Source organism: Prionailurus bengalensis, chromosome B3, assembly GCF_016509475.1.
Source record: "Prionailurus bengalensis isolate Pbe53 chromosome B3, Fcat_Pben_1.1_paternal_pri, whole genome shotgun sequence".
NCBI lineage: Eukaryota > Metazoa > Chordata > Mammalia > Carnivora > Felidae > Prionailurus > Prionailurus bengalensis.
The window spans coordinates 132412795-132439790 of record NC_057355.1 but is presented as its reverse complement, the minus strand read 5'-3'; the positions used below and the strand labels follow the sequence as shown (position 1 = coordinate 132439790).

The window sequence follows — 26996 nt, the reverse complement described above, 5'->3', positions numbered from 1 at the left end:
TCCCATTCCTTCTGCCCCTGCCTCGGATCATCTCCTTTCATCTAGGAAGAGAGTCATAGTGGCTTAAAACACAAGATAGAAGCGTTTTTCTCTGTCATTTAATGACCCAAGCTGGGATGGGGCCTCTTCCTCTGCAGGGGCCCAGATTCCTTCCATTTTGTTGCTCTGCTGTCTTTAGATACTGTTCTCATCTGTACGGCCCAAGATGGCTTACCATTGAGCCTAGATTCAGGAAGAAAGAAGGGAGAGATGGGAAATGAGAGGGTTTATCCCTTTCTTTTGAGTCCGGACCAAGAGGTTTCTTTCACATGTAAGTTACACTCACATCCCCTTGGGCAAGATTAGTCACATGGCCTCCCTTCACTGCAATGAGATGGCTGGGAAATGTAATCTTCATTCTGGACATCTTTACGTCCAGGTAAAAATTTATTTTACTTACTTACTTACTTACTTAATTAATTTTCTTCCAAGATTTTATTTAAATTCAAGTTAGTTAACATACAGTGTAGAATTGGTTTCAGGAGTAGAATTCAGTGATTCATCACTCACATATTAAACAAGCCCTCCTTAATGCTCATCACCCGTTTAACCCATCCCCCCATCCACCTCCCCTCCAGTAACCCTCAGTTTTTTCTCTATAGTTAAGAGTCTCTTACGGTTTGTCTCCCTCTCTGTTTTTCTCTTATTTTATTTTTCTTCCCTTCCCCTATGTTCATCTGCTTTCTTAAATTCCACATTTGAGTGAAATAACATGGTATTTTTCTTTGTCTGACTGACTTATTTCTCTTAGCTTAATACACATTCTAGCTCCATCCACATCACTGCAAATGGTAAGATTTCATTCTTTTTGATGGCTGAGTAATATTTCATAATATATATATTCCAGTGTTTATAGCAGCACTATCAACAATAGCCAAATTATGGAAAGAGCTCAGGTGTCCAGGTAAAAATTTTAATCTTTATGTAAGAAGGGAGAAAGGATATTGGTGAACAGTTTGCAGTATCGACCTCAACTCCTGACTGGCTTCTTTGCTTTCTGCCTCACCAGATTTCCCCTTTTCCTCAACTCACACCAAAGGTACTCTGGCCATATGTCTTTCTCTTTGAAAGTATTCAACAAGCTCCTTACGGCCTGTGGACAAACTCTTACCCCCCAACATGGATTGAACAGTTTTCTTCATATGCTGGTTCCTGTCTACCTTATCTTCTACTTCTGTCATCTTTGCACCTTATTCTCTAACAACCCGGAACTTGAATAACATGGTGTTTCATGCCTCTGTGCCTTTGCACTTGCTGCTTCTTCTTTTAGGGATTTTCTTCCACCTGACAAATTTCTAGTTGACTTTGAAAACCATTCTCAGAGGTCATCAGGGAGTCTATTAACCTTCCCTGTCACACCCTTAACCAAGAGAATTAACTGGTCACTTCTTACACCTCATACTATACTGTTCACTTTTGGTCCTTAATATATTATTTAGTCATCTATCACCTCTTCTACCCTATGAGCATTATCGGATTCACCTTATATTCTCAGAACTTAGAACAACATTCGCCACAGCACAGTTCAATAACTGCTTGTTCGCTCTTGAGTGAATGAATGAATGGGCAAGTGACAGAATGATTGCATTATATCAGTCCCAATTTAGCACTCTTAACCTTTATATGGGGTCTCTTTCTTTTGGTTAGATTTTTTTTATGGTTTATTTATTTTGGGGGGGGAGAGACAGAGAGAGAGGGACAGAGGATTTGAAGCGGTTTCCATGCTGACAGCAGAGAGTCTGATGCGGGGCTCGAACTCATGAGTTGTGAGATCATGCCCTGACCTGAAGTCTGATGCTTAACTGACTGAACCACCCAGGTGCTACATATATGGGGTCTTCTTTCGATAAAAGGTACTATCAAGTACTTACTCTGCTTGAGGTTCACTTATTTTGTGTTAGAGTAGTAGCAGTTATATCTAATTTAATCTTTATAAATAGTTCTGTGAGGTAGGCATTATTATGCTTACGTTACAGATGGGAAAGTGAGGCACAGAGAACTTAAGTAACCCACTTCATTTCTTTTTTAATTTTATTGACTATAGGGAAAGTGGAGGGTGGAAGAAAGTAGAGTAGGCGTTTGGAAAGTAGGTTGGGCTGGCAGCTATGGGACTCTCGTCCAGTTCTATAATGAATTAGTGTGAGTGTCCAGGGATATGGCCCTGTTCCGCTCTGGCTTCCGTTTTCTCATCCATCATAAGAGGGCTTGGCTCAATGATCTCTAAGTTTCCTTCCAGATCTAAAAGTCAGTGATTTTCTTACTTTTCTAATATAACAAGTTGAAATGTAACCCTCCTCCACACCAATATGCTACATGCACACAGCTGTGATTTTGCTAAAAATGGACACTTTCTAAATGTTAAAACAGTACATGGTAGAGAATAGTCAGTTCAGAGCCAACAAAACCGACTCTGCCAGAGGACTGACACTAAAGTAAAGCCCTGGATCCCACTCAGTATCAAATCTTCCCAGAACAGAGGATATGACTTGGCATTGCTTTCACTGGAGCTTTTTAAAAGGGTACATCCAGATATATTTAACCACCAAATAAATTTGGATCTGGGAGTATTGCAATTGAAATGTAGCTACAAATATACCCCGGATTCTCTCTGTGACATGAGTCCACAGTGTAGGAAATTCTATACAACTCCTGTGTGTGTTGACAAATTCCGTGTGTGTCTTTTCTTGAATTATATCAGAAATCTTGAAAGGTCTATAACACTATCTCCCAGCTTCCCTACCTGGGTTCTGAAACAATGAAAAGAAGACAAACTTGTTTAGCAGGTGGAGATAAATGTGTCTCCTTTGTGGTGTCCAACCTGATATTGGAGAAAATGGCTTCTACTGGTGGCCAAGGCAACTGTCTACTGCTGATCCCTAGAATCAGGCAGATACGAACCCAGACCTGCTAGGTTAGGATGAGCCTTTTCCCAGCAAGTGTATAAGTTAAGCATTCTGAGTGTTTCCTTATAAACTCACTATGGAGAGACTGCTAATTATCAGCTAAATCCCGTCTTCCTGTACAGTAATACATTCCCCACTTTTCAGTGGGCATGGTGGCTCCTCAGAATAAAGACTACATTCCCCAATATCCCTTGCAACTAGGTGTGACCCTGTGACCCAGGTCAAGGGGGATGGTGTGGTGGGGTGGTGATAAGAGCAAGTCTGCTCAGTTTCTAGAAGAGTGATTATCTGAGCTTCTCTACCCAGTTTTCCTCATCCCTTCTGCCAAGACCAAGGAGCTGGAGTGTCCATTTGGACCACAAAATGGAAACTGAATTTTGACGATGGCATACAAACTAGAAATGAGCCGGGGGTCCCGGAGACTTCATAGAAGCCCTGGACTACCTATCTTGTACTTTATATATGGGAGACAGAGATGAACTTTACCTTGTTTAAGCCACTATTATTTTAAATTTCCTGTCACTTAGGGCTGAGTCCAATTCTTTTTTTTTTTTTAATTTTTAATGCTTATTTGTTTTTGAGAGAGAGAGAGAGAGTGTGTGTGTGAGAGAGGAGAAGGGGCAGAGAGAGGGAGACACAGAATCCGAAGCAGGCTCCAGGCTCTGAGCTGTCATCACAGAGCCTGACACGGGGCTCTAACTCACAAACTGTGAGATCATGACCTGAGCTGAAGTCGGATGTTTAACTGACTGAGCCACCCAGGTGCTCCAAGGCTGAATCCAATTCTAATTGATATACTCTCCAATCAGATAAATCATTCCATCGCCTTGGGTGCTAAGTTAGGAATGGGGTGACTAAGGTTGGGGAGCATCCTAGAGTGTTACATTAATTTACGTCCCTCCACATGGGTAGGGAAGAAGAGTTCTCCTTCTGACAGGTTTACTCATTCAACAATTATACACCATCTGCTATGTGCCAAGTACCCTAAGAACTTTACAACTATTATTTTTCAAAGTTTATTTATTTTGAGAGAGAGAGAGAGAGAGAGAGAGCATGCAGAGAGGAGCAGAGAGAGAGGGAAAGAGAATCCCAAGTAGGCTCTATGCTGTCAGTGCAGACCCTGATGTGGGGCTTGAACCCACAGACTGTGAGATCATGACCTGAGCTGAAACCAAGAGTTGGATGCTTAACCAACTGAGCCACCCAGGCCACCCTACAACTATTAACTTATTTAATCCTCACAGCAATCCTATCAGGTAAGTATTAATAATATCCCCATTTCACAGATGAGGAAACAGAGACGCAGAGAGGTTAGGTAACTTGCTCCAGGTCACATTGTCTGGAAGTGAAGGAGCTTGGAAACTAACCCAGGAAGTCTAGATCTAGAACTCATGCTCTTCACCACAAACTAGGCAGTTTCTTTTGAGGGACAGACACAGACCTTCTTATATTATCTCAAGTTAGAGATGTTTGCTTTTAGGATAGATAGAGAGGTCAGAAAAATAAAGAATTATCTCAGTGGTCACCTGAGAGGTCTGTCTGGTTACCCTTTCAGCGGGATGGGTCCATCCTCCCAGACTATCGTACTAGCATTATGGTGACTCAGTTACTCTCCATCATAAGTCCTCTACCACCTGTGGCTTCTGCCTTTTGCCTTCTCAGTGTGCACACATTTCTGTGCACCCTATTATCCAGTAACGATATTACCTTCTCCATAAAAAGGATTGATGGGATCAGCCTGTTATCCTCCAGTAATGCCCAGTCAGGTAAGGTGTTTGCACCAGTCACTGTCTTTGGATGGTCCATCTGGTGACCCCCCTCCCCAGGTCACCAAGAGTGCTTCAGGCTATGCCGCCCCCTTCCAGGACTCTGCCACACAGTTCACATTCAGTTTCTTCAAGCAGGAGGCGTGCCCAGCAGAGAGTTTGGACGTGCTGTCCTTGTTATCTTTTCTTTGTAAGTCTTTTGCTTTATAAATGAAGCCAAAGACAGAAATGGGATATTTAATGCTTACTCTTTCTTTCCCTGCATCTCATCAAAAGAAGATGGAATGAGCTTTAGTTACTTACTAGTAATTTAATCAATACAGGTGGACTACATTTTAAAACAAAGGCTACGATTTTGCTAATAATCTTTATCTACCTTAGTTTTCTATTGCTGCATCAATAATTACCACAAACTTAGTTTAAAACAACAACCATATACCATGTCGCAGATTCTGTAGGGCAGGAATCTGGGTATAACTTAGCTGGTTCTTCTGTTCTGATTCTTACAAGCCTTAGGTCGTGAACAAGCTGGGATCTCATCTGGAAGCTTGATAAACGAAGATCCCTCAGGTTGTTGGCTGAATCGGTTTCCTTGAGGCTATAGAATTCATGGGAGCTGGCTTCTTCACAGCTAGCAATGGAGAGAAAGACTGCTGCTTTGAGCCTCTGACCCCTTAGTCCTCTTAATGGACTCATCTGATTAGGTCAGGCCCACCCAGGATAATCTCTCTTTTGATTACTTAATTGAACTGTTAAGGAATTTAATTACATCTTCAAACCCCTTCACTTTTGCCATATAACATAACTTGATCACAGTTGTGATAGCCCATCACCTTTGCCATGTTGTGTTGATTAGAAGCAAGCTATAGGTCCCACTCACACTTAAAGGGAGGTGATTATCTAAGGGCGTGGGTCATTGGGAGTCATTTTAGAATTCCACCTATCGAACTACCCATATGGAATCCTTTCAATAGCCCATGTACCTGGCTCTCTTCCTCCAAAATCTATTTGTCATTCCCTTGCTCTCCTTTTCCTATAGGTTTATTTACTTTCTGAGACTTGCTTTATTTGTTACTTACTATTATATTGCTAAGATTCATATGTGTTGGTATGTGCTTTTATAATCTCTTTATTTTTAACTGCTACATAATATTCCACGAAATGAGTTTTTTTCATAATATTCATTTGCTCTCATGTTAATGGGTATTTGGGTTGTTTTTTCTCTGCTATTGGAAACAATGTTGATGTGAACATTTTTTATAGATATGTAAGACTCTGTTTTCAGAAGATATGTAGGAGTGGAATTTCTGGGTCATGAGACATGACTGGTCAACTTTAGTAGATTATGTCAACTTTCCCAAACTCACATTTCCAACAGCAGCATGTGATAGATTCATCCCCGGTACTTATCATAGATGATTTTTTACATTTTTTGCCCAGGAAAGGCATGGAAATTGGTGCCCCATTCTGGCCTTGATTTGCATTTCCTTCCTCACTAATAATGTTCAATGTCCTTTATATGGTCACTAGCCAAGCATTTATTCTTCAGTGAAATACTCTTCATGTCTTAACCCGTTTTTCTATCATTTGCATTACTTTAGTATTTATCTGTAAACGTTCTTTTTAGATATTCAGCTTGCTTTTCTTGTCAGAAACATAAAGGAGTTGGCTTCTGAAGACAATGGCTTCTGAGTTCCTTCATCTGTGAATTAATAATTGGTGTTATGCTCACTTCTCGAAGCTGACGCAAAGAGCCCATGGAAGAATGTACGTGAAAGCACTCTGCACATGAAAAATGAGGTAATAACTTGTTTCAGGGTAATATAGGCCTGATAACTGGCAAATATGGAAACATTCAAATTTGCTTTTTTAAAAATGTGTATTCATTTTGAGAGAGAGAGAGAGAGAGAGAGGGAGAATGTGCACGAGTGTGGGGGAGGGACAGAGACAGAGGGAGAGCAAGAATCCCAAGCTGGCTCCACACTCAGAGAGAAGTCCAACACGGGGCTTGATCTCACCACTGAGAGATCATGACCTGAGCCAAAATCAAGAGTCAGACGCTCAACTGACTAAGCACCCAGGCACCCTGGGAAGCATTCAAATTTGAACTGGGAGGCAGTATAGTGTGTTGAAGAAGCACACAGACTTTTGCACCAGATTGTCTGGGTCCAAACCTTGACTCTGGTTACGAACAGTGTGACCAAAGGAGACTTCTGTAACTTCTATGTCTCAGTTTTCTAAGGTATCAAGTGGGGATTTTAATAGTGTTTACCTGGCAGGCATTTTAAGGAGTAAATAAATTAAATATAGCTAACACTGAGAACAGTGTCCAGCACATAATAACCACTATATTAATATATATGGAGAGCATTATTTCATGTGGATTTCTAGGTCCTGCTGGATGCTAGGGCAGTGCTCTGCTTAGCAAACTGGGGAGAATCACTTTCACACCGCCGCCCCCCCTCCCCCCGATATGTGTGTCCTCTTTCACTCTTGACTCATTTCTAACAGGTCAATGTGGATTTTTTTTTTTCTTTCATGGATAACTCTTCCTTGAGTAGTGGATTAGTAGCTGATGGAGAAGTAAGTCAGACCATTGAAATGCACACATATCAACATAATACAAATAACATAATAATAATAATAATAATACATCATATAATTCTGTCTCTAAGCTCTCCTCCAGCTTTCATAGCCTGTGATTCCATAAGGGATGTTGAATTACTTTTACCAGACTACCCAAAGCTGGATGACAAGGCATGATAGGACTTAAATTGCTCTGCTTTGTTGAGTCTGAAATTATGTTCCGAAGCAACAGTCATTGTGTATGTAAAATGGACTGCCAATTATTTGAATAAAGAGAAGTAATATTGTCCTGTATTAGCTGTCTTTCTTTCTCCATTAATAAAATTCATTTGTTCCCATTTGTTCACCTCTCTTTTGTTCTGCCAGGCCTTTTTTAATCCATAGATGCTTTTATCTGCTGCAGACAGACTGAAGGAGTCTGATTCTTCTAGCGAATATATTTTTAGCATCAATTAAAGCTTATGTCGCCTGCTTTTCTGAGCAACTGGCACCCTGCATTGTTCAGAACCACCTGCATTCAGCCTTCAGGGAACTGTACTGCTTTGCTAATGGCTGAGCTATCAAATGGAGGCATAAACACTGCAGGTTGTAAGCTGGAGAAGGTAGCTAATTATGCTAAACAGGAATATTAATAATGCAAGATGTGCAAACAAAAACACTCTTACCAATGCATCAAGGCATGATTCCTCTTCTCCTTTTCCTCACTCCGCACCCTCTACTCATCTGAAGGACATGATAACAACAGAAAGGGGGTCTCCTCCAGCAGACCCTGGATCCTGAAAAGCAAGAGATGAAATTGACAGTGAAATTACCCATTGCAAAAAGAGAAGCACCATGTGGGCTTCCGTTGGAGCTGGGCTTTTATGAAGGATTTGAAAACAACAGAAGTGTGTTAACTGGTAGAGTTTCTCATAGTGACTCAGGCCAAAGGTCGGGGATATTGTCAGGTCCTGTCAGAGATATTCTAGGCTACTCCTCTCCAGCCCAGAGCAAAGGAAAGTTTGATACGTGGGCAGGTAAGATTTGGATCCATTGTGAGGAACAAATTCTTCTTTCCTGCTCTCCCAAGTAAAAGGATCTGAATACATGTTGTTCTCAGGAGGACGTGTCAGCTGATACAAACTGGATCTCTTAGACCAAGTCCCTACATGAGTCTTAATATGTCATTGGAAGGCATTCTGATTATCTATTGCTGTGTAATCGACTACCCCAAAACTTACCGGCTTAACGTAATCTATTATTATCTGCTATGGTTCTGTAAGTTGACAGGGCTCAGCTTGGCAATTCTTGCTTGGCATCTCTCATGCAGTTGCTGTGAAATAGCTGCTGAGGCTGGAGTTATCAGAAGGCTCAAATGCACTGCATGTCTAGGATGACTTCCTCACTCAAAGGTCTGGTGCCCGCCTCTCCAGCTGAACAGCCTAGATTTCCTACATGGCAGCATAGCGCTCCAAGAAAAAGGAGCGGCCTGGCATAGCACCACTTCTGCCACATTCTATCAGTAAAAGCAGTTAAAGGCCAATTCAAACTCAACAGAATGGAGCGGCATGTGGATACAAAGAAGGCAGGAATTGATGGTGCCATCTTTGGAGACAAGGTACCACAGCAGGTGCCTACACCTCGTGAGGTCTCCCAGGAAACTTACCCTTTGGGAAGCACAGAAACTTTCACTGCTGGGGCTGGCGGAGAGACCTTCCTGCTTAACTACTATTCATCCTTCAGCTCTTAGCTGAAACACCAGTGTCCCCAAGATGCCTTTCTAAGGCCCCACCATTAAATTAGATTCTCTTGCATGTTTCCTTCATTTCATTTTATCACAGTTTATAATTGCTTCTTTCCATGATTATTGACTTAATGTGTGTCTCCAACACTGGACTGAAGATCCCATGAGAGCTGGCCATCACACTTGCATCGACTTGTGGGGCCTAGCACGGTGCTAGCTCTCAGTGAGAGCTCAAGAAACAACTGTAGTGGATGAACGAATGGATACGTGGTGAACGTATCTGGTTTTCCCATTTGGCTTCAGTGATTCACACGAAGTTTCCATAAAAAGGAGTCAGAATGCCCTTTCATTAATTTGTGACATTTTAAAACCAATATATACTGAGTACCACATGGGTACTAGACACGGCACCGGACCATGGGGGTAGAACCCAGGACAATAAGGGAGAGGTGAACTCTGCCTTCAGAGTCTATAGTCTATGTGGGAGGGCAGACAAACATACTACTACAATCCAAGAGAAAAGTGCCAGAATGGTAGGGTAGGGTAGTGTTCATAGTGTGTGCTGTGTTTCCCGCCCCCCCCCCCCATGCACACACACACACACACACACACACACACACACTCCTATGGAATTTCATACATAATTTCAGGGCCCGTTGACTACTCCTAGTTTAGATGCTGTAACATTAAACACACTGCATTTATACTTGCAGTGCTATTATTTTGGGTTTATTTAGAATGACTGGGGAATGTCCTTTGGTGAGAAAATTAAAAGTAAACTTGCTACATTTTAGATGTTCATAATAATGGAAAGCTAGAGTTCACACTAGAAGAACTGGGCTCATCAAGGGGTTGAAAAGTTTGCAACATGTTCCCAATGTCAGAGCTAGAAGTTAGGGTTTTTCACTTTTGGACCTGCTTGCATTTCAGATCATGCAAGCCAAATTTACTTTTGAATCTACTCTGTTCATAGTCCACAAGTATTTGTCTAAATGTGAGTAAAGTACAGAGCAGTTGCAACATTGCCCATTGCAAAAATGCTGAATTTTATTGTGTCAGGTCAGCTGCCTATCCCACTCTGAGAACAAGAGTGAACTTCTAACATACTGGGATAGAGAGTATGGAGTTTGTTATCAATGTTAAGTGATTGGAGGGTTTTGAGTGGAAGAGAGGTATGGTCGTATTTACATTTTAAGGAGACATTCTTGCTTCTGAGTGGAGTTTCTTCAGATTACAACAGTTTAAGAATAAAGCGAGAAGACCAGTCAAGAAGCTTCTGCAATCGGCGAGGGTAACATGAAGACTGCAAGCAAGTGCCTCGAATAAGAAGGGATTTAAAATCCTGTCATATTTGTATTTCTAAAAGCCAAGGGGGCTTAGGTGTTTGGGAATGTGAGAGGTGCCTTCAAATACAAGATGGGCTGTCATGTCAAAGATGGATTAAAATTATTCTGAGTCCCCAAAAGGCAGACCCGTGCATGGAAACCACAGGGCATGAGATTTGTGCTCAGAATAAGCAAGCATTTTCTCTCAGAGCTGCACAAAGATAGAAGGGCCTTCTGGGAAGTCTGGGAGTTCTCATCCCCAGCAATGGATGAGCAGGGGCTTGGAGGACCCAAGGGAGGAGATGGGGAGCATCTAGGAAGGATGTTGAACCAGATGATGCATAGGCTTACGCTGAGATTCGCTGATTTTGGAAACTCATAAATGTAGCAGGATTGAGAGCTGTGCATATCCTCATTTTGGCATAACACCACTAAGATAGAGAAAATTCATAGTTATGTTCTCTATCTTGAGGCTTTTAGAGAACTCCCATTTTTTTTCTTTAATCTTTTTAGAGAGATGGTGTAAGGCTCTGGGTGTAAGTCCAGGCTCTGGGTTTGGGAAACCGAGCTCAAAATTCTCTGTCCCCACTTGCTAACCGCCTGAGTGTAGGCAAATAATTTAATAATTTAATGTCTTTTCATTTATCTATTGAATGGGGATAACACTGCCTATTTTCTATGGTTGCTATAAGAGATCATCTGTACAAAGTTCCCAGCACCTAGTAGGATTTTAATACATGGGAACCAGAAAAACAAAACAAAACAAACAAAAAAAAAAAGTCCCCCCTCCAAAAGCAAAATATTTTCTTGTGTTAGCAAATGGAAAGTAGCTATTATGTGCAGGAAGTGGGTACTATGAGTCACAGTGATGGAAGATGGGCAAGCGGACATGCTCACTGATTGAATCAATGGAGTGCCAATTCCAGGATATTATTCATTTTTTCCCTTCAATTTGCTGCATCTTTAAAGATAACCATTTATACTAGTTCTTAAAACACTCTGAGAAATTGGCAACGGTTTAGAGGCAATGATGCATGATGCTCAGAGCTTTCTCCAGACTGGTACTGGGAAGCTAGAGGGAGTAATTGGGACTCTTCCATGAGCGCTGGTCTTCCCGTGAATAGCGGGGCAGGGTGGGGGGGGGGTGGTGGTGGGGAGATTGGTCTTCAAATAAGTATGATTCATGGTTTAGCAGAAAAACTGCCAAGTTCCCCATGAAAACTGAATAGCAAGTCAGTTCATTACACACAGTTCCTATATATACTGTAGTTTATTGATATTATAATCTGTTCCCAATGAATGCAATTAACAAATCCATTTAGGAAGGAGTGCATTAGGGATTTTGTTTGCTTTTGTTTATCCTTTAGGTGCCTGAATGATGTTTTGCAAATGAAACCTGCCTCCCTTCCACTACCTTTGGGTTTCTGTTCACTTCTACACATCCAATACCTGTTACTGTGCCCAGCACACTGATGGTTCTTGCTAATATTTGCTGACTGATTGGAACTGTCCTCATTATGTGTCTCTGGGTGCCTTTGCCCACTCAACACAGGGATGCTCAGAAACTGGTTATAAAGTTGTCTTTATGTGTATATCCACTATACCCACTATGCATGCTCCCTGAGCCCAGCAGCTCTGGTTCTCAACTACTGCCAAACTTGACACACAGCCTCTATAGCTCTTTATATCAACAATGAACGATCCATTCACATCAATGCAATAGTGTGAATAATCTGCTTGTGCATGTGACTCTCTGTTTTCTCAGGGTTTCCTATAAAGTCCCCAACCTGAGAAGAGCAGATAACTTCCCCCATGCTTTTAAGAGAGTGACAGGGAGCTGGCAGACATGCTCTTAATGGTTTTCTAAGATAACCTTTTTTTTTTTTTAATTTAACATTTATTTATTTTTGAGAGACAGAGGGAGACAGAGCACAAGTAGGGGAGGGGCAGAGAGAGAGAGAGACACACACACAGAATCTGAGCTGTCAGCACAGAGGCCGAGGTGGGGCTCAAACTCACAAACTGTGAGATCATGACCTGAGCCGAAGTTGGACGCTCAACCGACTGAGCCACCCAGGCGCCCCCTAAGATAATCTATTGATCCTGTTACTATCACCATCCATCCCTACCCACTCCAACCATCCTGTGTAAAGTGAAGCTACACTTTTGAAGGGAGCTCACCCAATAGTTTATTGACATGGGGAATCTGGGCCTCATGGGGAGTGGTGTGGCATTCTCATATCTCCAGATCCAAGTAACATAGAGGTCATAGAAGCCAAGTCAAAAAAACTGTCCTAGGGTTTTGTGGGGGGGGGGGGGCAGTGGGGAGGTGTGCTTCAAGAAAGGGAGACTGACAGTTACCTGGCTGGATGCTGGCTGAGCTCTGAACCATGGCAGCCATTCTTTGAGGCTGGAGTTTAGGAGGCTTCCTGAACATAGAGAAGAAGGCTTAATTACAACCTGGAAAATTCTGGAGGTAGGAGGCAGATGGTACAGCCTGCAACAGCTGCAAGAAGAAAAAGGAGGAGAGAATATTTGGCCTACCTTTCTTTGCCACAGAAGGTGGTCAAGCTTGAGCCATTGTTTTGGTCAGTGTGCACCACTGTAACAGAATATCATAGACTGGGAGGCTTCACAGAAATTTATTTCCCACAGTTCTGGAGGCTGGGAAGTCCAAGATCAGGGTACCACCATGCTTGAGTTCTGGTGAGATCTCTCTCTCTCTGCAAATGGCTGTCTTCTTGCTGGGTCCTCACATACCAGAGACAGGAAGCAAGCTCTCTCCTGTCTCTTCTTATAAGGGCATTAACCCCATCATGGGCAGTTAGGGTTTCAACATATGTATTTTGGTAGAACATAAACCTGATCAGGGAAGGGTGATTAGTGGAGGCAGGAAAAAGGAGAGGGACAGAGCTTGGCATTAGATACGAGGCTCAAGTTTTGTTTTGTTGGACAGGACTTTATAGTATCTGAAAATTAGTTTTTACACCTGAAAGGAGATTATTCATGAGACCAAAGAAATCAGAAAGCCACAGTTTCTGCCTGGGATGTCATCAGAATGTGCAGAAAGGATCCATCAGAACATGCTGGAAGCAGTGGAAAGAAGAAAATAAAGCTGTTCTTATTTGTATCCTTACTGAATTAATTCATTAAACTGCTTCTACGTGCAGTGTAGACATCACTGAAGAATTGATAGGCAAGAGGGAAGAGAGGACAACATCGCACACAGCAGATTGCCCCAAGCATTAGACATGCTTTTCCTCTGTGGAGTGGGTGGTCCTCAACTCCCTCATGGTGCTCGCTCTCCTTTCTCTAGCACAAACTTGCATACCCTTGCATGCAGGCCCCTTAGTGACCCCTGGCGTGAAGGGCGTGACATCAAGGTTGGCATGCATGGGGAGGCAGTGGACATTCTTGCACACTTCCCCCAGACTTTCTTTTGCCAACAATAAACCTGTAGCTAGCTTTACCGATTGATCTCAATCTAATAGAATACACTTCCATTTAGGTTAAAGTAAGGAGGTGTTGTGCTCAGAAAGGAGACCAAAGACAATTTCTTAAGGTTATTCTGGATTTCTGGAATCTCAGTGAAATGACACTCAGTGGGGTATCTCAGTTGTTAGACATGAAAAGTTCACAGTGACATTAGGTATGTGCTTTTTATACCCTCTTTCCAAACTCCAGGTGAATTTCCTATTTTAGGATATCTTCTCTCCTTAATTTAAAATTGCTGAGCTCTATCCTATTCAGTCAGTGTGAAGGTTGTGTTATAGTATCACCACACAATAAATCAAGAACGCATTTGTTATTTATGAGAAAAAATAAAATAAAATAAAATAAAATAAAATAAAATAAATTGCTGAGCTCTAACATTATTATCCAGATGGTTTTATAAAATGATTTTGAGTTCTCATTTGCTTTTAATAGATGAGCTCATTTGGATACGAAAATTTAAAAAATAACCTAACAGTATCAACTAACACAAGTGACAGTCATGGGTCTTTCTATGGAAATCACAACGAGATCGTACATGATTGGGTAGTGTTAGATCCATCCTTCAAGATGGCCTCTTCACAGTATGGTTGTAGTAAAAGCTAAAGAACAATAGCATTTAGTATTTCTAAATTGTGATGGCCTTCTGACACATTCTACTCCAGTCTGTCCAGGTGTGTAATCTTTGAAGTCAGGGACGTGTAATCCACCAGTAATCCTGTGGATTATATCTGCAAAATATATTTTCAACCAATTCTCTTCTCCCCACCTCCATTGCCACCACTTTAGTCTGGACACCTAAGTGGCCTCTTTGCTTCTAATTTGCCTTTCTTTGATCCATTCCCCACATTGCAGCTGATGTGATCAAACAGCAAAAACAAAAACAAAAAACAAGTGGGTTATGAAGGTGAATGTCTCTTCTTCAATAACTAATGAATGAGAGTGGGGGAGTACAGACCAGCCAGGAATGCATCCGGTTGAATAAATGTTAAAAATTCTCTCATTCCTTGTGCATCTCTCCAGATTTGGGAGTATAGGTGAGAATGCCCAGACCCTTGTTGGCAGAAAGCCTCCTGGAGGATGCTTAATAGGTTAGGAACAGGCTGGGCTGAAGTCTCCCCTCTTCCACATTAGAGCTCTTTTTCCCTTTTTTGGTAGATAAAAAAAGTCCTGTTTGGCTCTGAAAACTATTGTTGAGTTTGTACCAAAGCCATGTTGCCCATGGGCTGCTTCCAGACATTGGCTGGCTGTGCATGGCAGAGATTAAACAGGCCCATTCCCAAGAGATGTAGGACTCCTCCGATGAGCAACCCTTGGCTTCAAGACACCCCCATGGCCTTGCCTAACTTTTCTTAAGCTGGATGGCTATCTAGGAAGCATCCACCCAACCTTGCTTCCTTCCTTCATGCAGAGTCAGACCTGCATCATGATCTGATGGCTCTCTCAGCCTTTCCCGGCACCCTTCCGATTATCCCCCATAGATGTTCCCCCTAATAAATTTCTTGCACATTTAATCCTGTCTTGATGCCTGCTTCTTGGAGGACCCAGAATAATGCACTGGTGCACAGGAGATGCTTGATAAATTTACTCAGGAAGTAAATGGGAAAACTGAATTAAAATTTGATGCTTTCCTCACTTTCCTCTTTCTGGTCCTTTGCTTCTCTGTGCCCAACTCCTTGTTATAAAATAGCTGCATCTGAGGAGAGCTTTGAATCATCCTCCTCTCAAGCCAGATGACTTTGGCACCTAGGACAGTTTCTAAGGTGATGGAATCATAAAATTGCATGTAAATTCATTAAAAATACTTTTCGTGGTGTTCTTGAAAGGGTTAAATTAAATCAATATAAAGACTTTAACACAGATCCTGAAACATAGTAGTTTCATTATATATAGATAAAATGTGGTGGACACATACCAGAGGGTCTCATGCGTCCATCTGAAGCAACACAGTAAATGTACATACATCAGCAAAGATGAATCACAAATTATATATGTTGATTAACAAGAGGGCTACTAGTTGGATCTACTGTTTATATTTGGTTGGAGAATTCTGAGTGCCTATGGTAGGCCCAGAAGCCGGAGTTCTTATTCCTTATGATATTTGACTATGAAACGGATTTTGGGTTGCAATCAGAGTCATGGTGGCAGCTGACACTTTCCATACACTCAGCTTATGTTCAGTAACTTGCTGAAGATCACAGAGCTAGTATAGGAGAAGCTGGGCTTGTCTAGGTGGTAGGGTTGGCAGTGATATGAAGATGGGATGTGAGGCAAAGAGGAAGCTAGGGTTAGCTGGAGCTCTCTTGAGTACCATGTTGCCCTGGACCCCGGTGGGGAGTCATGGCTGCCATGGCAACGCTGGAGTTCTTTCTCTGCAGCACCTGGAGGCAGCATCCAGTGGCAGGCAAGTGTGGGCTAAGTCCAGAAACCCAGCTGTTATGTAGCTTTACCATTTAGCAGTGTGGAACGTTGGGGAAGATACTTTACTACACCATGATCTCTTCCAAAAAATGGAAAAGTGCTACCTATTCAGATGGCAGTATGAGATTCCCATGAAATGATACACGTGTTCTAGTTTCTGTGCTAACAAACCTTCCCAATCATAGTGGTGTAAAACAGCTCGCAATCCATGAGTTGGGAATTTGAGCAGGGCTCTGATAGATGATTATTTCGGTCCTTCTGGCAACCGCCTGGGGTCACACTGGTATTCAGCTGGTGGCTAGCTTTCTCTGGAGGGTTAAAAGGGCTTTATTCACATGCCCGGGGCCTTGGTGGGGATGGCTGGAAAATTGCACTCAGCTGGGCTGCTCACCCTCTCTGTGTCATCTCGAGCTCTTCCAAATGAGCTATCCATCAGGGTAGTCTGATTTCTTATATGCAGACTCAGAGCTCAAAGAATGAGCATCTATACAAATAGGAAACAGAAGCTACTAACTAGTCTCTTAAGACCTGGGCTGGGAAACTGGCACATCACTTCCTCCACATTGTATTAGATAATCACAGAGCCAACCCAGATTCTATGGAAGGGGCCATAGAATCCACCTGTTGGTGGAAGGTGTCAAAGAATTCGTAGCCATCTTAATACACTACATTATGTAGCGTAGACTGCATGATTATTAGGAGTGTAAGCTCTGAAGACAGAGTGTTTTGGTTTCACTACTTCCTACCTGCATAGTGGACATATTACTCATAAGAATCCTACAGCTCAGTTTCCTTGTCTGAAAAATGCTATAAAAATAGACTATCCCTTCTAATGCTCAAAGAATCTCTTTGTTTCCTATCTTTGAATTATATTACAAAAACCTTGCAAGGCATCAGACTCCAGAAAAGGGAGAACAGAGAAGAAAATAAACTTGCCATTTAAAGGTTTCTCTCACTACCTAGGAAACCGCCCCTAAGTAAAATGGTGTAAATCAATTACCATTTATTTATATAGAAAAATTCCTGGGCATTCCCAGGCCCCCAAAATCACCTCTTTTAGGCTTTTCTGGTACCTTTTCTGGTACCACATCTTGCTAACAGATGCACAAAACAAATTAAGATAAAGCACAGATGCTCACAGACACAGTTCATAGCCCTGTGGGGGTTTGATGCTGAGATGCTGAGATGCTGTGTGGTTCCCAAGAAGGAGCCTGGCGTCTCCCCTCTTGCTGCTGGGGGTGAGTGATGCCCCTATAAACAGCTTGCAGCAAACAAATGCTGAATGCTATTTTTGCTTCATGCTTTTTTTATTCTTTTGTATAAGCGAAAATCCCCTTCAGATTTCTTTCGGTTAGCCAAAACAGGTGTTAATATAAGTCTTTCTTAAAAGCAAAGTGGTGTCAGGCAAACTTCTGGAAAGCGGACGTACCTGTACTTAAGTGTATTGAGACTGTTCATTGTGTTCTTCATACCAGGCTAATTATCATCCACGTGTTTCCTCATCAATTGTCACAAAAACTCTAAAAGGCACTGATTGTCTCCATGTTTTGAAATGAAGAACATTTGAGACACTGAGACGGAAAAGCTGGTCTAATAGCACACTGCTAGCAGGTGGCAGAACAGGCATTGCTCCAAACAGAAATGTTTTCCTGACTTCAGGTTCTGTTTGTGCAACAGCGAGAACCTTTCCCCAAGAACTGTTTTCCTTGCAACACATCCTGAAGGGTTTCAAGGGCTCTCACCTCTAAAAGCCAACAGCCAATTATCTGAGCTGGTAAGGGAAGGTATTGCAATAAGCTGGAAAGAATTTTTCCTCTCATAATCCAGTATATTCTAACTTTTTTAAAAGGCTGCATGTACATCTTGATGATTACTTTTACCTTGGGCCCATGATCCCTGATCGTTTAAGAACTCTGACATCCTATTATTTCATAGGCAGGGCAGCCTAAGAGAGAAGGGAGTTTCACAAAGTTTCAGAAGTAAACTTCTACGGGCACTTGGACACAAAATGATCATTTTCACCACCCATTTATGGCAAGTAATACTGATTTTATATTTATATTAGTGACATAAATGTTGCTTTAAAAAAGTTTAATGTTTATCTTATTTTTAAGAAAAAGAGAGAGCAGGGGAGGGGCAGAGAGAGAGGGAAACAGAGGATCTGAAGTGGGCTCTGAGCTGTCAGCAGAGAGACCGATGTGGGGCTCAAATTCACGAACCGCGAGATCATGACCTGAGCTGAAGTCGGATGCTTAACCGATTGAGCCACCCAGGTGCCCCATAAATGTTACCTTTAAGTAAATTTAAATACAAATGTCAGTGAGTTTAAGAAAAACAAATCATAGTAAGATGGTGAGTGGCTGGGGCACACATTAGGAATTTTTAATTACTGAAATTCGGGAAATACTGGTGCAGTAAAGCTATCCACTAGATATGGGGGGTTAGGGTAGTTATTAAGATCTAAATGGAGAGAGGGATAAATACAGAAACACTGTATATGAGAGTCATGTTCAGTCCTGAAGCTTCTAATTAGCTGCCAGACTTTGAGCAACTTCTATAACATCCGTTACAGACATCAATCAGTCTTCTTATTTGCAAAATTACAGAATTGATTTAATTTATGCTGAAAATTCAGTTTTTGCTCTACAATTTTGCAACATTTCCTCTCTTCTTCCAACAGACCATTTCTTTATTCAGAAATGAAAAAGAAAAAGCAAATTTGGATTGTATTTTTTTATGCGTCTAAAAAAGTAGATGACAAGGCTTGTAACTCAGCACCTTTTCCTTAGAAACAAAATTTAAAATAGCATCTAGAGTGGCGATGGTATCTGTGAACTTCATTTTTCTTCACTGACTTTCAAATATATTTCTGTGAGCATCATCAGTCCCTCATCATAATTATATCTTCAGCCAACATCGTAAGATATGACCAATATTATCTATCATCATTATTCATTGAAATATATCATCAAATACTGTTCCAATCCTCCAAAATTACACTGCTGGTAATATTGTTGTGTATGTCACATTCCAACAAATTCGTGAAAATTCAAAAAAGATATATATTCTGTATATCAAATTCAGAAAACTTTGTGTAAAAATATGTGAAGGAAGCATCCTAAATGCAGAGACATTTCTTGTTGAGGCCAGTCACTGAGATGCCCAATCAGCCCTCAAGTAGCATCTCTCAGCAGTCACTGACCTTGGAGTTGACATTTTCCCAAGTGGACAGGCTCTGAGTTATCGGAAGCTTTCGCTCAGCTCATCCCTCAAATCCCATCAAAGGGGCTGGGGGCTGGGGGAAGACAAAAGACAAGAGGAAAGACCAGCCACCGTATTCAGACATTGGATCATCTCCCAGCCATAGTACTAGTTTTGGAGGCTGCACCTATGTTCCAGTCTTGACACTCACAGGTAGTACGGTTGTGAGTCCAGAGCTGAAAAGAACCAAATCATTTCTAAGATGACGACGTTGTGTCCTATAGAAGTTAAGTGGCTTACTCAAGGTCACAGGGTGAGGTAGTAGCAAAGTCAGGACAAGAACCCAAGTTGCTTGCCTCCTGTGAGTTCAATGTTTTTCAATTCTTATTCTAAGTTTTGAGCAGGGAGAGAGTCATAGGAAAATACATGTCATCTCAAGTCCCTACTGTCTCCTGGCCTGACTGGCACACAACCAGAGTTGCCCTGACACTTGAAGTCTATCCAACTGGTCACTGATACTGCCACCCTTTGTTTTCTTGAGAGTTCTTAGAGACGCAGTTGTTCCCTATGCTCAGAATGACTGATGCAAATGAAAAAGGGCCAATCTGAGTGCCAGCTGTGAGGCCTGCAGAAACTATAGAGCTGGCCCAGACAACACAGATGTGTGGTGTCCCCCAGGCTCAGCAGCCTGGACTTCCTGCTGTGGGCTACACAATGTACTCATCATTCGAGCAACTGTGACAGAAGAGGGTTCTTAGGAGAGCTAGGAAGACTTTTCCCAGACGTTTTCTAAGAGTTTCTACAGTTGCCATTTATTTTTTCAAATAATAGCTGAATACCCACTCATTCCTTGACCCATTTCCCATTTATGCATTTATTCAAACATTCAAGAAATATTTACTGAGCACCTCTTAGACGCTATCATCATGATAATTGCTAGCATCATGCTAGCAACATGGTAGTCATGTATATACATCAGTAAATCAGACATGGTGGCTGCCTTCAAGGAGCTCCGTCTATTAGGGGAATCAGTCATAGAACAATACCCATGTAATGAAGGGCTATGGGTGCTACAGGAGAGGAAGGATTTTCATTGGCTTCACGTAAGCTTATTTCTGGACCAATCACTATAATCAAGGTTGTGTGGTATTATGACTGGCTACACTTGAATAACATGTCCATGGCTGGGAGACTGATAGCTCTCATCAGAACCACATGTTTGTTTTAGGAAAGAAGAATTCCCCAAAGATATGAGGGTTGGATGCATGTGGAGGGATGAATGTTGTTATCAGAAGGGAGAAAATTGGTTATGAATAGGCTAAAAGAAAGGATATACCCTAATCTCCTCTGGTAAACATTTCCCACTCTTCTTCATCATGCCAGACATGTTTTTCTTAGGAGCAAAAGATTTGCAAAATTAGAAATAAGGTTTATTTAACATATTTTCAAATGGCAACACCAGTGAAAATAAAAAGGCTCCTACAAAGTTAGGGAAAAATGAATTTTCCTATAGCCATGGTAGCAAATGGCTACCAGGGCCAGTTTTAACCTGTTCCTATAGATCAAGGCAACAAATTTCAGTTGAACATTCAGTTAATGGTTAATGAATTAACTACTCACAGTTAGTGCCTCACTTCTAAAAGTCAATCAGTGATGGACTCACTCTAGTATACACATCAGGACTGCTAACCGACCAATAAGAATCGTACCCAAGTAACTCTGCTTCTATAGGTTGTCAACCCTTTACTGAAAGTCTGCCAAATTCTTGAACTCTGTGCTGCATCCAAACCCAATATAACATCAATGCTCTGTTTTGCTCAGAGAGACTGGGTCCAATCAGCTTAAATCCCTTAGTGTAGTGAGCAATAAAGTATTACATACATACATTAGCAAAGTCCACTAATGTAACACTTCACCAATTTGAGTGAAGTCTAGAAACCTTACTTCCCGGTACATCCCTTTACCCTCCCCTATCAATAACGTAAGTGTCTTAACTATTTTTGCTACATACATTGAGAACCACATTAGACAGTGTTAAAAAATTTTGCTTCAACTATCAAACAATATTCAGAAAACTCAAGAGGAGAAGGAAATTCTGTTGTATTTATCATATTTTCCCTCTTAGTATGTTCTTCCATACTTCCTGATAACCTATGATATGTTCTTTAAAATTTGCTTTAAACATTCTTTTAGGGTAGGTCTGGTGGGGACGAATTCTTTTAGTGTTCCTTCATCTGAGGATATCTTGATTTCCTCTTCATTCTTGAAAGATACCTTCTCCAGATGAAGAATTTTGAGTTGACAATTCTCTTCTTTCAGCACCTGGCAAATGTTGTGCCACTTTCTTCTGGCCTCCATGATTTCCAATGAGAAATCCATTGTTCTGATTGCTTTTTCCCATACTGATAATGCATTGTTTCTCTCTGGCTGTTTCAAGATTATTTTTTTGTTTTTAGTTTTCAGAAGTTTTGACCATGATATATCTTGGTGTAGATTTCTTTGAGTTTATCTTATCTGGAATTTACTCAGAGTAACTTACTGAATATGTAGTTTTACAGGTTTTTTTCTTTTACCAAATTTAGGAAACTTTTAGCCATTATTTCTTTGAATACTTTTTCAGCCTGCATCTTCTTTTCTTCTCCTCTGGGACTTGGTATAGTCCCACATGTCACTGAAGCTTTATTTTTTCAATCTTTTTTGTTGTGGTTGTTGTTCCAATTAGGTATCTTCAAGTTCACTGATTCTTTCCTCTGTCCCCTCCATTCTTCTGTTGAATCCATTCATTGAGTTTTTTTATTTTGGTTTCTGTAATTTTCAGTTCTAAAATCTGCATTTTGTTTTTCTTTGTATCTTCTAATTCTTTGCTGAGAATTTCTGGTTTTTAATTTGTTTCAAGCATTTTAATAATTGTTTGTCAGAGCATTTTTATGATGGCTGACTGACAGTCCTTGTCAGATGATTCTAATATCTGTGTCATCTTAGTGTTGGCAACTGTTGATTGCCTTTTCTCATTCAGTTTGAGATCTTCCTAGTTCTTGGTATAACTGATTTTTGACTCAAACCTGGACATTTTGGGTATTCTATTATAAGACTCTGAATCTTATTTAAATCTTGTATTTTAGTTGGCTTCCACAGATGTGATGGTGCTGCCTCTTCACTGCCAAGTCGGGGTGGGAGTTCAGGTTCTCCCCTTCCTTTCTGTTGACCCCAAGGGGTTGGGGATCTTTGTTACTTTGTTGCTGCAGAAGTGACACTCCAGACTGAGTTAGAAAGGCCACCCAGCTTCTATCAATCTCTGATGGCACTTACTTGGAACCTTCAGCCACCAGGCGAGAAGCTTGGATACCCTAAAACTGCCCTGCAGAGAGAATATATGAAATAACTACATAGAAAGGAGAGATTCCTGAGGATCCCCAGCTGCTCCAGTTTTGAACTGCTTGAGTCTTCTTAGCCCAGGTACCAGACATGTGAATGAAGATGCACTCAAGATGACCCAGCCCCATCAACGCCTGACTGCAACTTCACTAGAGACCTGAAATGAGAACTGCCTAGCTAGGGTTTCTCAGTCTTGTGCTGGGTATTTCCTTGCAGGGGCATTATACCATATTTAGCAGCACCCCTGGCCACTGCTCACTAGATGCCAGTGGCACTTTTTCCAGTTTAACAACTAAAAATGTTCCCAGAGCTTCCCATCTACTTGCTAGATGGGATGCTTCCTGATCTATGCATTGTTTAATAAATCCAATTAAATTTTCAAATTAAAAAAAAAAAAGTCTCCAGATGTTTGCAAAAGTCCCTTGGGGAAAAATCACCCCTACTTGGTGAGCTGCCCCAGCCAATCCCCCCATATTGATGAACAAAATAAATGATTGTTTTTAAGCCTTTGTTTGGGGTTGTTTTACAGCAATAGATAATCTGAGGGGTGTGGGGGATGCAGAACATCATCTCCTCTACAAGCTATCTGATGGCTATGTGAAGAGTTGGATTCTGTCAGGGACCTGATCAATAGTCTGTTCCTACTATCCCTGGAATTTTTATTATGGGCTATCTCTGGCATCTAGATAGGAATTTATCATTTATAGAAGGACCTGTAGAGAATTATAATTTAAAAACACACATATCCTTATACATAAAATATACACAAGGCAATTAAATGAAAATATAGGAAAAATTGGAAATCATTCAGGGAAATGGTCAAGTTATTGTTTTAGTAAGTAGAAAGTGTTTGCTGATTTCATTTTTTCCCCTTATCTTTCTAAAAACTAAGAGAAAGAAGCACTTTGGAGTTTTATTGTAAACTAATTTGTGAGTGCTACATGTGTGTGCGTTCCTAAATTCTAAGAGGAATTTACAACAAGGAATCTTAAATGAAGGACATCGAAAAATGTCATAAACACAGTTTTGTTTTTATGTAAGTTACAGGAAAATTCCCCCTATGGCCAAAGACCTGACACTCCATCATAACTCAAAGGAAATATTTCTGTCAGAATGAACCTGATGTAGCTCAGGTATTTTTGCTGATTTAGCAAGACACCAGGATAGTACTTAGAGAAAGCAATGAACCAGGAATATAACTTGAATAGTGTCCCGTTGATCAACAGCCTTATTTCTCATGAGTTTAAAAGTTTCCTGTTTAAGACTCATAGTTCTTAAAATCCATATCATGCATATAAATGATTGCTTGTTTTCCTTTTTCGTTTCTTGGCAGGTAGCAAATCCATGAATAGGATCAAGTTATCAATCAGCAAATTAAAAAGGAAAAAAGGGATGGGGCAACAAAACTCCCTGGATTTCCACCACGACCTTCTTAGATGTTTGAGGATTCCGTCCAACAAGTTTGACTCTTGCAATTGAAATAATGGTAAAAGATCATTATTAGCGATCATTATTAGGGTCAAGGGAGACCCTAAATATCTTATGTCACTCCAGGTGTTTTTTTTCTCAAGGTAAGGAGTGTAAATCTAGATTGTGGTGGCAATACACTGCTTTCTTGAGGACAAACATCTCTCAAAACCAGCACATCTCTTGAGACAGCTTTTGCTGTTGTTTTTAAGGGATCTGTCCTCTGCAGTAAGTGGCTGCCATGGGGCAGGTAAGTTTTATTTGGGGGGATGTTTATTTATCTGCCTGATGACTCCCCAAGAAATCATCAGAGGTCCTTGTGTGTAAGGACCCAGGACTACTGGTGTGCTAAGGATCGGAGGCAGCCTCAGGAAAGGTAAGTTGCCAACTATGACGTGCTGAGTCACTGCCACAAAATCAAGCTGAGTTGAGGATCTTTATTATGAAGACACATCTGTCATGTACCTCTACTTCTTCAAGATTTTCAGTTTTTAACAATTAAGCTGGAAACAGCTTCTAGTATCTGAATATCAGATATACTAACATAGCCTAAGGAAATCATGTGTTGATAGAGTCAGTTTCTTGGTTCCTAGCAAATCCTGAATCACCTTTAATCACTAGGTCAGCCCAAGGCCACTGAGTGGTGCAAGTGATTTGTAAGCCTATAGTGTGAGAGCACATCCTGACTCTGTTTTTGAAAAGGCTTTCATTTTTTTAATCTGTTGTTTTGACTCCTTGTGATGGCTTCTACAGTGTGACCGGGAAGCAACTTATCTGCAAACCACAGTCATGAAGAGTGAGGTCTCTGTTCCTCCTACAGAAGTAGCTCCTTGGAGCAGTTTATTAACATGCTAACTTCTAGACAGATCTTAATTCTTCCTGAGAACTCAGAAATATACCAGGTCACTTTCAGTCTGATTTCAGCCACTTTGGAACTTAAAGGCTTGGGTCCACATAGAAAGGGCACTGACTGGATGGATAACCCTTTCAAACTAAAGTACACTGATTAATCATGGATTTGAATCTCAGTAGTTCCACAACGCAGCTGAATGATATTGTGTAAGATCTTAACCTCTCTAATCTATGGTTCCCTTTTATGTACAATGAAGACAAAATAATACTTTTTCCTCTTATGGTTGTTATATGAATTAAATAACATAAAGTTTGTAGCTCAGATTCTGGCAAACAATAAACCCTTGGAAGATATTAGCTATTGTAATGATTGCAAATAATCATGGGTTAAGGGGAATCAAGTTCAGTTTATTCCAGCTTGAAGAGCTGGTAAAACAACTCTTGTTTCTTATTCTAATTGTAGATAGTAAGAATGCTTTGGGATAATATATAACTTTAACTTGGAATACCTCAGTGGATAGAAAATAAGGCAAGGTCAAATTTTAATTTTCTAAGAATGATTCCAACATGGTATAAATTATGGATTAAGTATAACTTTTCTAAGGGTAGAATACGATAAGAATTTATTAACTAGAGACACATACATTTCTATCTTTTAGGTGCTCATTAGAAAATAGTCATTTTAGTATGTCTAGGATGCCCACTTTTCTCCAGACATCTCAACGTACAGTGGGACTTGTCCCTCCCACATGTGCTACAATTGAAACTAGTCCCTGCATCAGTTTTGGCATAAGCAGAATCCCATGCTTTATTCTTGCTATTTTGGACTGTGACTCATGTCTTCTTGTTCCTTAAAATTATTGTTGCAGGGTTACATTTCCTGAAAATTTTGCTTGTTGAGCTGAGTGATAGTCGCCTTTTTAGTTCCTGTGAATAATGTTTTGTTCCCCTGAAAAATGTAACCCCCCAGATAAACTGTCTCATCTGGAGAAATTGCAGTGATGATGAGAACACTATGGTCTAGCAGAAAGGGCAAGCTCTCTGAAGTCAGCTAGATATGGGTTTTGGTCCAGATTCCACCCTGTCCAGGCTGTGTGGTCACGGGCAAGTATCTTTCTCTCTCTGAGTCTATTTCTTCACCTGTAAAATGGGAAGACACTACATTATTACATGCATGCTTTGCATGCAGTTTATAGTAAAAGCCCAACATATGTTTTCTCTTGTTATTAAAATTATAATTACACCCTGGACTATTGTAATCTGGTAAAGCTGTCGAGACCATGTTATGCTACAATCATAGTTATGAAGTAATGAGCACAGTACCTATTTCCAGGGTAGGAACTCTCTAAATGATAGCTGTTAATATTATCAGTAGTTTGCTCGTTGCTTATAGACTCTTTCAGGGTTGTGTTGAGTCGGTGTGTGAGGGAAGAGGAAGAAGGAGGAAGCCTGATATGTCAATGTCACCTCTCTTAGGACTTTGAACAAGGTCATCTCAACTCTCTTGCAGGAGTTCAGTGACAGTGATAATGATAATAATGAGGATGAGGATGATGGTGGCTCGTATTCACCGGGCACTTACTCTAAGACAGACACGGCACTCAGCGCCTTCTCTCATTTGTTCCTCCTGACAAGTGTGTGAGGTACAAGCCTGCCTCTCCCCAGAACACAATTTGAGCTTCAGGTACAAGGAGTTTCTTTGGGGGATAATCTCAGGAACATGGTGAGGGACTGGGAAATGACACCAGGGAGAGAGGAGGCCAGGAAAGAGTGAGGTGAGGAGTGGATGCTGCTGTAGGCAACTGGGGTCTAGAAGCACAACTCTCGCAGTGGGTCATTGGATGTT

The 26996-nt window shown here is 41.0% G+C and overlaps 1 protein-coding gene across 1 annotated transcript in view; it reads right to left on the bottom strand.

Annotated features, from left to right (window-relative positions):
- GPR65 (G protein-coupled receptor 65) overlaps window positions 1-26996 on the bottom strand; it is a 93204-nt gene that overhangs the window by 9931 nt on the left and 56277 nt on the right. Inside the window, exon 3 of the transcript XR_006293461.1 lies at window positions 7960-8070. The gene's annotated coding sequence lies outside the window, so the exon portion shown is untranslated. The remainder of the gene's footprint in view (window positions 1-7959; window positions 8071-26996) is intronic.